Here is a 12,081-nt window from a genome sequence, read left to right as displayed (position 1 = left end):
AGATTCAACCTTGTTCAGTTTTATTCTGCCTCCTAAGAATTCAATTAAAAAATGTGATTGTGTGTATGAAAAATGCTTCCTAAGTTATAAATGTTTTATAACTCACTATACATTATCCACTGCAACTGTTCCTACGTTGTGCCCAGCACTGTATTAAGCTGTGCAGAGGCCACAAAAGGACCAGAAAATAAGTTTTCTGCCAGCAAGAAATTAACAGTCTAGGTGAAGAGACCAGATGGTACCCACAAACCAATTATAGTACATTACGCTAGACTGTACGGGTCTGTGCAGACAGTACTCTTTGCTCATTGCAGCCTCATCAGGACCCCACATACAATAAGACCTTGATAAATGTGCATTGATGGAGGGATGGATCAATTACCTGGCAGCCTATAACTCAGAGCCTGGTCACAGTACCAATTGCGAGTGCTGGAGGCATCTGAGAAGCGGCAATCAGAGGAGTTGGTTGTACTCAGCCAGGCACCCAGGCTGGGCTTTATTTCCAACCAGGATATGACAAAAAGAAAAGACTCAGAGATGGGAAGGAGGTCAAACCAGGGAAGTGGTAAGAGGGCTATAAGATCTCCCAGAGCACCCACCTTCTGCCCTTGCAGCAGGCATCTGGGCAGACAGGAAGCAGGGCTGGGGAGGAGTGGACAGGATGGGCTGGCAAGGGACAGGAAGCACTTGGAGCACCAGGGAGGAAGGGAGGGGACAAATCCCACCACCTAGCAGACCACAGGAAAGCCCCAATCATGGGCACTTCTGGCCTTCCCCACAGAAGAATCCTGCCTTTTCCTCCATAGTGAAATTGGCAGCAGAAACAAAGGTGAATTGGACATTCTCCCACTCACCAGGATATTAGTGCCTCTTACAGGGGGACAAACGCCAGTGACATAAATAATCAAGGGCCTTGAAGCATCCCAAATGACAGCAAGCCAGGACTCTGAGATGGAACTAGGCACACCGGAGTTCCTATCCTGATTCCAGGCCCAAGATCCTAAGGTAAGTTAACCTTTGTACACCTCAGTTTTGTTACCTGAGACTAGTCCCTGCCTCACAGGTTGTGAGGATGAAATAAGGTCCCCCACGTAAAGCTCTCAGAGGACTCCTTGAGCCTTAGTATTGTTGGAGAGAGCCACAGCTGTGGGACCTGGGAGGCTCGGAGGAGGTGCTGGGGACTTGAAAATGAGAGGAATTTAGACCAGCAGAGATGGGGGAGCCAGGGCATCCCAGGTGAGGGCAAGAATCAAGCCTCAGCACAGGAAACTAGGGTGTGGGGGTAGCCGTGAAGTTTTCCCTTTGACTGGCTGTGGGGAGGGGAGCAAGGGAACTACCTCTGGAAGGGCAGACGGGGTATTCTGGGGATAGTGGCATGTCCAGAGCAAGAAACCAGACCTTGTTCTGGAGTCAACTGGGAGCTGTGAAGTGTTTGAACAGGGCGACCAGGTGAACAGTGGGAGGTGGGATAGGAGGCGGATGAGGTGGACTAGTGCAGGGAGGTCATGGGGCCCAGGCACAGCTCTTGGAGAGGGGTGGGAATGTGGCTGCCTTTCAAATAGATCAACTCTGACACATTCTGGGAAGGACCTAGGGTAGAGATAGAATTCTAATTCTTAGGACTCTATCTCTTTCACAACTAGCTTCAAAGGGGAGAAGGCTGGGTGACAAGGGAGGAGATAAAGGGCCACGTTAATGATTGGAGAGGCCATATGGTGCAGGAAAACATCGATACACCTCGTCTAATCATTCACAAAGAAAGTGGCTGCAAGAGAGGAGTGAGAGATGAACAGCTCTGCAACCTGACCAGCGAGCTGTAGTCCAGATGTGGTCTGGCCTTGGGCGACATGAAAAATGGATTGCTTCCTCAATCTCCCTGAAATGTCTTTACGGTCCCATTGCCCTATTAGGACTACCCTTTCCCTCAATTGCCCAGACCTCACGGCCACACCCAAATACACTATGTTTCCATGTGAGGGTGTGGTGTAGACATCTGAAAGCCCACAGCGCTACTCCCCACCTATGGCACTTCGGGCAGATGACTTATATTGGTCCCTTGAGACCTCTGTAGTAAATTAAGATGCAGATGAATCCTTCAGCAGTGGACTTAACTACTTGGAGCCTCAGTCTCAGAAATATGTTGAAACTCTGACCTCAACTGACTGCTGAGCGTACCTTGAGAGAGTTCATGTGTTTCCCTTTCAAGTTGACCCTAAGTCCACAGATGTTGTTTGCTCTTAATACGAAGATATGTCCCAATCTGTGAGAACATCTGAATTTGCGATAAACTTAGAGTCAGGTGCCAGGGTACATGTTCCAGAGACTTGTAGGTGTTCTAAGCCCCAATTTTTTTTTTCTGAAGAAATTACTTGAAGTATTGACACTGGTGAAACATTTCCAAAATGCAACCCGATTCAGTACATCTTCCTGAAGAGAAATGGCAGGAAAACCGAAGGCTACACAAGAAGGCAGTAATCCAAATGCAGAAAAAGTAAAATGTCATATGATTTTAAGCAAATGATATATTGAAAGAAAAGAAAGACCATTTGACCTTGACTTTATGGTGCCTCTTTCCCCTTTGAGTAGCTCACAGGTCCTGACATTGTATCCGTAGAGAGGACCATGTGATCCCAGCATATTGTCCCTCCCTTTGGTGGGAAATAATGAACTGATGGTAATAACACAAGTGCATTTTTTATGGGTTATAACTTTTTAAATCGACCATAGAGAAAGCCTTTATTACAATTGCAAAACTGAACGGAGAGCTTGTGAATGTTGACAACATTAAAAATCAAAGTGTCACTGACAAAGGGGCTCCAGATTAATTCAGTGGGTTGGCTTGCATCCTCTAGAAAAGTGAAATTACTGAGGAGGAATCCAAAGCAATCACATCAACATGAAATGCCCAAATCCTACATTTGTAAATTTGGCAGATTTGTTATTCATCAAACTGCATTTTAGAGAATTGGGCTGCTTCTTACAGAAGGTAGGAGATAAAAGACGAAGAGTGACCTTGCCTTTCAGAGAGGGAAGTAAATTACTGACTGAAGATGAATAGAACAAAAAATAGAGGTTCAAGAATAATATTTAAAGTTAAAAATATCAGCAATTGAGGAATTTTTAGGAAATAATAATTATCAAACCTTAGGAAAAGAAGAGGTAGGGGAAGTACAGAATCATGTGACCTAAATCCTCATCGTATTTTCATAACAAGGAGTCAAAAGACTGTTGTAAAGCTGAGGAAATTAAGAAACACTGGTATAAGCTTGTTGTTTTGGGGGGCCTTGATTTCAGCTCAGGTCAAGACCTCACAGTTCATGGGATGGAGCCCCGTGTCGGGCTCTGCACTGAGACTGCAGAGCCTGCTTGGGATTCTCTCTGTTCCTCTTTCTCTGCCCCTCCCATGCTTGTGGTGTCTCTCAAAATAAATAAATAAACTTAAAAAAAAATAAGCTTATTGTTTTGAATTATGGAATAAACCACAGAAGAATGAAAAAGAGAAACAGGAGAACAGGACTATGTTTGGGGCACATAAACCAGGAGAGTGTTGCTTTGCATTGCAAGCTTTCTTTTGCTATTTTGTTTTTTACCAGGTACATCAATGTGTCAATAATATGTTTAGGGTGTGTGTGTGTGTGTGTGTGTGTGTGTGTGTGTGTGTGTCCCTTATAGGCAAGGACCATGACATAGCCATCTTTTTTTTTCCTAGGTCTACCCTTGTAATTGGCACAATAGCAATAAATTAACAACAATAATAGGAAAACCATCTGTTAGTTAAGTGCCTACCATGCCCAGAGGCTGAGCCAAGTGCTTCACAAATATATTGTTATTCCTTACACAGCCCTGCAAGATAAACATTCTGTCCATCCAATGAGGAAGTGGATGTAAAGGAGCTCAAAAAGAAGAAGAAGAAGAAGAAGAAGAAGAAGAAGAAGAAGAAGAAGAAGAAGAAGAAGAAGAAGAAAAAGAAAGAAAGAACAAAAGAAAAAAAGAAAAGAAAAAAGAAAACAGAAACAGAATTGTCCAAGGAAACACAACTGATTAATGACAGGATTTGAGCCCATGTCCTGAAATCTAGCAGGATTTAAAACTAAGTCTGACTATCCCTAAGACCTGGGGATTCTGTTTGTTTGTTCTTTTTAAAACTAAACCACCATTTGAATGAATAATTGTGAATAAATGATGGTGAATAAGTCAATGCATATGAAACTTAAAATGATGTCAGTTATGTAGTTCCATGCCTCAAGAATATTCTATCAAGTATCACTATCTAGGTCCAAAAAGCTTTAGACTCATAAACTTACTATGCCTGAAATAACTGGAAGAGAGTATTGTAAAGTCATAAATAAGGCCTGGTAGAAGCCAGAGGGAAAATTTAGATTCTTAAAGTAAGTGGCGAGATTTTGTCCAGTAATGGAACAAATTGAAGTAATCCAGGCTGAAAGAACACTGGGTAGTAAATATACATTGAATCAACCTCAACACTTACAGCTTTCTGGACTAAAATATTATTTTCATGCAGATTTAAATGGCTTAGGCATTAGGGCTTACTGCAAAATTAGTTTAAGTGGCTATGTCTTTGAGCCCAAAGAAGGTCATACAGATGCAAGAGTGTGTTCAGCCTTAGAAGAAAGAAACAGAATGTCCTCATATAGGTATCTACAAATTATATTCTGATATACTGGATTAAGATACACATTATAGCACATGCATAAAAATAGGAGACGTAAAAGGATGAACTGAATACTGCATATAAACACAAGTTCGACTTTTTCTTCTTACTCCCCAATGGGTAGTCTTATACAACCCCAGCTACAGTCCACTCAAAAGAATACTGGTATATGGGGTGGATTATCATATACTAAGCAAGAAATGATGGAGAATAAATGGTCTACAGGAGGAAATAAAAGTATTATAATTAGAGTCAACATTTATCAAGAACTTACCCTGTACTAGGCACTGTTCTAAGCAGTTTGTATTAACTCATGGAATCCTTATAACAACCCTACGGGCAGGTTGTATGGTTCATCTCCATTTCACAAGAGACGAGACTGAGGCACTGAAAGATTAAATAATTTACCTGAGGTCACACAGCTAGTGAGTGTTGGAACTAAAAGGCCTTTTTAAAATAAAACATTTGATTTTGGAATAATGTTTGATTTACAGAAAAATTGCAAAGATAGCACAGAGAACTCCCGTATACCTGTCAAACAGCCTCCCCATGGTTAACATCTCATCTCACCATGGTGTACTGGCACACTAAGAAACCAACATTAGTACATTACTATTAACTAAACTCCAGGTTTATTTGGATTTCAACAGTGTTCTCACTAATGTCCTCTTTCTGTTCCAGGATCAAATTTGGATATCTCGTTGTATCTAACTGTCCTGTCTCCCAAGCCTCCTCTGGTCTTTGACAGTTTCTTAGTCTTTCTTTGTTGTTGTTGTTGTTGTTGTTGTTGTTTTTAATGGCATTAACATCTATGGGAATATCAGACAGGTATTTTGTAGAATGTCTCTCAATTTGGGTTTGTTTGATGTTTTTCTTATGATTGGCCTGGAGTTATGAGCTTTTGGAAAGAAGACCACAAAAATGAAGTGTACTTCTCATTATATTATGTCAGGGGACACAGGATATCAACATGACATCACCATTGATGCTACCTTTCATCACGTGATTAAGGTGGTGTTTGCCAGTTTTTTCTCCTGGGTAAAGTTACCATTTTTCCCATTCTATACTCTGTACTTTGGAAGCAAGTCAATAAGCCTAACCTACCCTGGGGAGGGGGAGGAGATTAAGCTCCACATTCTAGAGTGAGGAGTATCTACATCTACATATATTATTTGGAATTCTGTAAGGAAATTTTGTCCCTTCTCCCTTATTTATGTATTCATTCATTCATTCATTCATTCATTCATTCATTTACAATAATATGGATACATATGCCTCTATTTTATAGTTGGGGTTATACTGCAGTACTATGTTGTTTTGTTATTTAAATTATTTCAGTGTTAGCCATTGGGTACTCTTTCAGGCTGGCTCCTGTGTCTCTTTGACATAGACCCCATCAGTGTAGTTGGGTTTATTATTTGTTTTGCTCTAGCTCTTTCTTATTCTCTGGTGCTACAAGGTACTCCAAACTCATCTTGTATATTTCTTGCCCTAATCCTAGAATTAGTCATTTCTCCAAAGAGCCCTGGTTCCTTTCATTGGAAAATAATATTAGAAATCAAGATCTGGGTGCTAGGTGCTCATTGCTACCAGGGCATCATTGCTTCTAGGTCCTCTCAGGGAACAGAGCAAGGAAATACACATATGTATATACACATCTCAACAATTATTCCTATGTCTGTCCGTCTATCATCTATCTACCTACCCACCTACCTACCTACTTACCTACCTATCTAAACATGAGTTCATATTGATGGCTTTAAACTCTAATTCAGTACCACAGAGTTTGTTTTAGCTTCTTTCTTGATTACCTGTAACTTCCTTCCCTGACAATGAGAAACCAGGCTCCCACCATTTGCCACCCATTACTTATTTGTTAAACCCTGGTCTACAATAAAGCAGTTTCAGAACTGTTAGCCTGTACCCTGTGAGAAACAACTTTACTAAGTGGAATACAGTGTTTTTGTGCACTTTCTTTGCCTTTAGCTCGACAGTTTCTGGTTAAAATAACTTCTTCCAGAATTACTTAGTTCAGCTTCTTTGGTCCCCACCCACTTCAGTGCTATTATATCATCAATTTGCATCAGTCAGGGTTCTGTCAGAGAAATTGAGTCACAGTAGGATATGGAGATGGCTACACATATGGTGCTCCTTTGCTTGTAGGTGACTATCTCCTCTCTGAATCTGCACATCATCATCCTTTTATACGTGTCCATGTGTCTAAATTTCCCCCTTTATAAAGACACAGTCATATTGGATTAGGGCCCACCCTAGAACCTCATCTTAACTTAATCATCAGCAAAGATCCGATTTCCAAGGAAGATCACAATAACAGGTACAGGAGTGACAACTCCAACATCTTTGGGGAAGGGGGGGGCACAATTCAACCCATAACTCTACGCACGTCTGAAATCCATAGGGCAGACCATCAGAAGGGCAGGCTGGAAACTCTCAGGCAGAGACTGAGCTGCTAACCACAGGCAGAATCTTCACCTCTGCTCTGAGATCCTTCAGCTGATTGAATGAGCTCCAGATTATCTAGGATAATCATCTTCCTCATTTAAAGTAAACTTATTATGGACTTTAATCACATCTACAGAATACTTCTGCAACCAAATCTAGCTTAGGTGTTTGATTGAATAAGTAGGGACTGTAGCAAAGCCAAACTAACCATCCCATATTGTGATGTTTATATTCATTTGCCATAGTCTGCATTCCACAGGATGCCTCCTGAGGTCGAGAATATCCAAACCAAACCCAGAAACTGCTGTAACTATGAACCCAAGTGGGATTACATTTTATACCTCTCACTACTTTATACATGTTTAAACAGAAAGGGACTGTTTTTTTAATTATTTTTTAATTATCTTAGAGAGAGAGAGAGAGAGAGAGCAAGTGGGGGAGAGGGGCAGAGGGAGAGAGAATCCCAAGCAAGCTTCATACTCAGCGCAGAGCTGGGCATGGGGCTCAATTCCATGACTCTGAGATCATGACCTGAGTAGAAATCAAGAGTCAGACGCTCAACCAACTGAGCCATCCAGGCATCCTGGGGCTTTTTTTTTTTTTAAGCGGTTACAAGATCGTTTCCCTAAAACAGCAGCAAAGCCAGGAGCAGAGTATTGGGGCAGCAGAAGGAGCTTCCAAATGCACAGTTGCCCACCTGCAGCCCTCACCAGCTCACTTGGAGCTCTGACGTGCAGGTCGGAGGCCAACATCAAGACACAGGTAACATTTTCAGGAAAGAACGAGCAATTTCACAACCCTGGAAATCTGTTCAGTCTACTCCAAGTTGCCCACACAACCTACTCCACCCCCCAACAGATGAGACCCAACGCTTTACCCCCGACAAGTTCCACAGCTACTTCTCAAAGGCCACTGTGAACAATAGTGACCCAAATGGACTCCTGACACCCTTGGGCATCTTTGGGAAATCCTCTCTTGCTTTGTAGCCAGAATCTCAGATCCGTCTGAGAAGGGCAGAATCAAACTTTACCCTCCCCTGCTGAAGGAGGTAGCCTGGAGTCAAGGGTGTTACAATGTGAGGCTAATTACTGTAGCCTTTTAATATTCTCTTCTCTGAGGCCCTCCTGGGAAGGATAAAATAAAACTCTGCATAATAATAGGTGAAATGAACGATGGACTGGGAACCTTCAGTAGCTGTGTGACCTTGGACAAAGCAGTTGACCCAGACTGGCTATCTCATTAACACAAAGGGAAAGAGAGTGAGAGAAAAGGCCCCTTCTCCTTGCCAGGGCAAGGAGGATCAGGCTGGAGCCAGGGCATGTCAAAGAGAACACTCCTCTGTAAAATAGGCCCAGGGAGGCAGTGCTGCCTTGTGGGAGACACGGTGCCCAGTTCCTCCACCTGAGGTCTTCTGTTATATCGCCCCACAATTTTTGTCCAATTGACAGTCTCAGTTGTATTTGCCCAACAGCTTTTGTTTTGTTTTGTTTTCATCACGCACTGTATCATATACACGGAAGGATATAAAAAAAAGCTTCTATACAGTTTGTAAAGTAATAATAACATAACACCAATGTATTCACCATTCAGGAAAAGAAATAGAATCTTACCAAACCTGAAAATCCTCATGTGCCACCTCCAGGTCACTTTTTCCTCCTTTCTCCCACCCAGCCAGCTAAACTTCCTAGCCTGATTTTTGTGCTAACAACCTCTCCTGCCTTTTCTTAACACCTAGAAATGTGACCTCTAAAAATTAATTTTGTTTTTGACATTTATATCAAGAGTGCCAGACTGTTACGAGTTAAACTGTAATTTGCTCCTTGTGTTTGGTTTTATGTTTTTAAGACTCCTTCATGTTGCGGCCCCTGGGTGCCTCAGTTAAGGACTCATGATTTCAGCTCAGGTCATGATCTCACATGAGATCGAGCCCCTGCATCCAGCTCCACACTGACAGGGTGGAGCCTGCTTGGGATTCTTTCTCTGCCCCTTCTGCACATGCTCGCTCTCTCTCTCTCTCCCTCTCAGAATAAATAAATAAACTTAAAACAAAAACAAAAAAACTCAGAGGAGCTAAGATGGCAGAACAGCATGGGTCTCCCGTGCATAAAATACAGCCAGACCAACACTAAACCATCCTGCCCACCTAGAAAACTGATCTGAGGATTAACACAACAATCCGCACAACCTGAACCACAGAATTCAGCAGGTACGCAGCGTGGAGAGGTGAAGTGGGGGAGAGAGAAGCTGCAGGGGGCAGGGGAGCCACTTTTGCATGTGGAGAGAGGACGGAGACAGGGGGAGGGGGGAGAATACGGGAAAAGCACCCCCTTCCCCAAAAAGCAGCTGGAGGGAAAGTGGAGAAGTGGAAACAGCCGCAGGCACTGAACTAAAAAGGGAGAAACGAGAGGGTTTAAATTCCATTAAGACTATCAACAGGGGAAGCGCTGAGTCTGAAACCCCGCAGCTCAATACCTGGTGGTGCTCTGGTGGGAAGGGCGAATCCCCGGGAGCAGAGTGGGGTCCGGAGGTCTTCAGGCCACACGGAGAGAGGCGGTTCCCCTGCTGGGAGAACACCTGGTAGAAGCTGTGTGGGTCCCCCAAAGGCAAGGCCCCAGTGGACCTGGGAGAACAACCACATTCGCTGGTACTGGAACAAGGTCGTTAAGGGTGAAGCCTGGTGCCAGATGTGTGTTGTGATTTTCCATAGTCCCTGAGGCGCTGCTGCTACACTATCTCGCGAACTTTTTCTGGGGCGGGCTGGCACCTGGCCTCACTTTCTGGGCATCGGCAGCAGCAGGGTCCAGCAAGCGTTGCTGGCACCCCGCCATTGCTCGGCGAGACCCTCCTGCAGACGGGCAGAACGGGTCAAAGCCACAGTCCCTCACAAGCAAGGGGTCAGGAAAAACAGCCGCATCTGAGACCAAACTCAGGTGGGAGGTGCTGCCTGGGGCTTGGTCACGGACTGTGTAAAAGCGGGGAGTGGATGGAAGCCGAAGACGAAGGACGGGTGCGCGATTGCTGATCGGGGAGAACAGCTCTGACACTAGACGTTGGGTAGTCGGGTGACGCCATTTTTGCCGCTCCCGCGCATGCGCATACGCACCTACAAGCGCCATAACAATCCATCCCAGTAAGCTAAGCAGCGCCATCTAGTGGAGAATGGAGCCATTACACTAAGCTCCGCCCAGCTGGGCCAACCTCGCTCTTCAGGAACACAAGTCTCTCCGCCTGCTTAGTTTATGGACTATAAAGCACTTCATAATTTGACTTCTAGGGGAAAACGAAGTCATTTCACTCATATTTCAGTCTGTTCGCTGGTCCATCTATTCAATTTTCTTTCTTTTTTTTTTCTCTTGTTTTTTTTCTCTTTCTTGAATACAGAAAGAGAAAAAATTCATTTTTACTTTCAATTTTTATGCAAAATATTTTTCTTTAATTTTTTTTCTACCATATTTTCCACTGTTGTGTAAATTTTTTCAAATTCTATTTTACTTCCATCATTTCATTTTAGTCTGCTTCAGGGTATTCATTTTTTCAAATTTTCAAACAATTTCCTTTTTTTTTCTTTCCCCTTTTTTCTCTAATCTATCAAGCCCCTTTCAACACCCAGACCAAAACACACCCAGGATCTAGCATCATTTATTCCAATTTGTGTGTGTGTGTGTGTTTGTTTTTAATTTTTTAATTTTAGTATTTTAAATTTTAAATTTTTTGATTTTAATTTTTTTAATTTTAATTTCATTAACCTCATTAATTCCTCTTCTCCCTTCAAAATGACAAAACGAAGGAATTCACCCCAAAATAAACAGCACGAAGAAACTACAGCCAGGGACTTAACCAACACAGATACAAGCAAAGTGTCTGAACCAGAATTTAGAATCACGATAATAAGAGTACTAGCTGGAGTAAAAAATAGATTTTAATCCCTTTCTGTGGAGATAAGGGCGGCAAGGATGGATGAGGCAGAACAGAGAATCAGCGATATAGAGGACAAACTTATAGAGAATAATGAAGCAGAAAAAAAGAGGGAGATTAAGGCAAAAGAGCACAATTTAAGAATTAGAGAAATCAGTGACTCTTTAAAAAGGAACAACATCAAGGGGCACCTGGGGGCTCAGTTAGTTAAGCGGCCGACTTCAGCTCAGTTCATGATCTCACAGTTTGTGAGTTCGAGCCTCGCATCGGGCTCTGTGCTAACAGCTTGGAGCCTGGAGCTTGCTTCGGATTCTGCGTCTCCCTCCCTCTCTGTTCCTCCCCTGCTCTCACTTTGTCTCTCTCTCAAAAATAAATAAAGATTTAAAAAAAATTTTTTTAAAAAGGAACAACATCAGAATTATAGGGGTCCGAGAAGAGGAGGAGAGAGAAATAGGGATAGAAGGGTTATGTGAGTAAATCATAGCAGAAAACTTTCCTAACCTGGGGAAAGACACAGACATCAAAATCCAGGAAGCACAGAGGACTCCCATTAGATTCAACCAAAACCGACCATCAACAAGGCATATCATAGTCAAATTCACAAAATACTCAGGCAAGGAAGGAATCATGAAAGCAGCAAGGGGAAAAAAGTCCTTAACTTATAAGGGATGATAGATCAGGTTTGCAGCAGACCTATCCACAGAAACTTGGCAGGCCAGAAAGGAGTGGCAGGATATATTCAATGTGCTGAATCAGAAAAATATGCAGCCAAGAATTCTTTATCCAGAAAGGCTGTCATACAAAATAGAAGAAGAGATAAAAAGTTTACCAGACAAACAAAAATTAAAGGAGCTTGTGACCACTAAACCAGCCCTGCAAGAAATTTTAAAGGGGACTCTCTGAGGGGAGAAAAGATGAAAAAAAAACCCAAATAAATAAAGACCAAAAGCAACAAAGACTAGAAAGGACCAGAGAGCCCTACCAGAAACTCCAACTCTACAAGCAACATGATGGCAATAAATTTATATCTT

At 42.7% G+C, this 12,081-nt stretch overlaps 1 long non-coding RNA gene across 1 annotated transcript; it reads left to right on the top strand.

Annotated features, from left to right (window-relative positions):
* Positions 1 to 536: 536 nt before the first annotated feature.
* Positions 537 to 4,198, top strand: LOC123582165. The gene is made up of 2 exons (XR_006704253.1): positions 537 to 1,005; positions 3,842 to 4,198. It is a non-coding gene; the product is annotated as an uncharacterized LOC123582165 (long non-coding RNA).
* The last annotated feature ends 7,883 nt before the right edge of the window (positions 4,199 to 12,081 follow it).

Source organism: Leopardus geoffroyi, chromosome B3, assembly GCF_018350155.1.
Source record: "Leopardus geoffroyi isolate Oge1 chromosome B3, O.geoffroyi_Oge1_pat1.0, whole genome shotgun sequence".
Taxonomy (NCBI): Eukaryota; Metazoa; Chordata; class Mammalia; order Carnivora; family Felidae; genus Leopardus; species Leopardus geoffroyi.
Note: the sequence above shows the minus strand (reverse complement) of the source record. Positions and strands in the feature narration are given on the sequence as shown.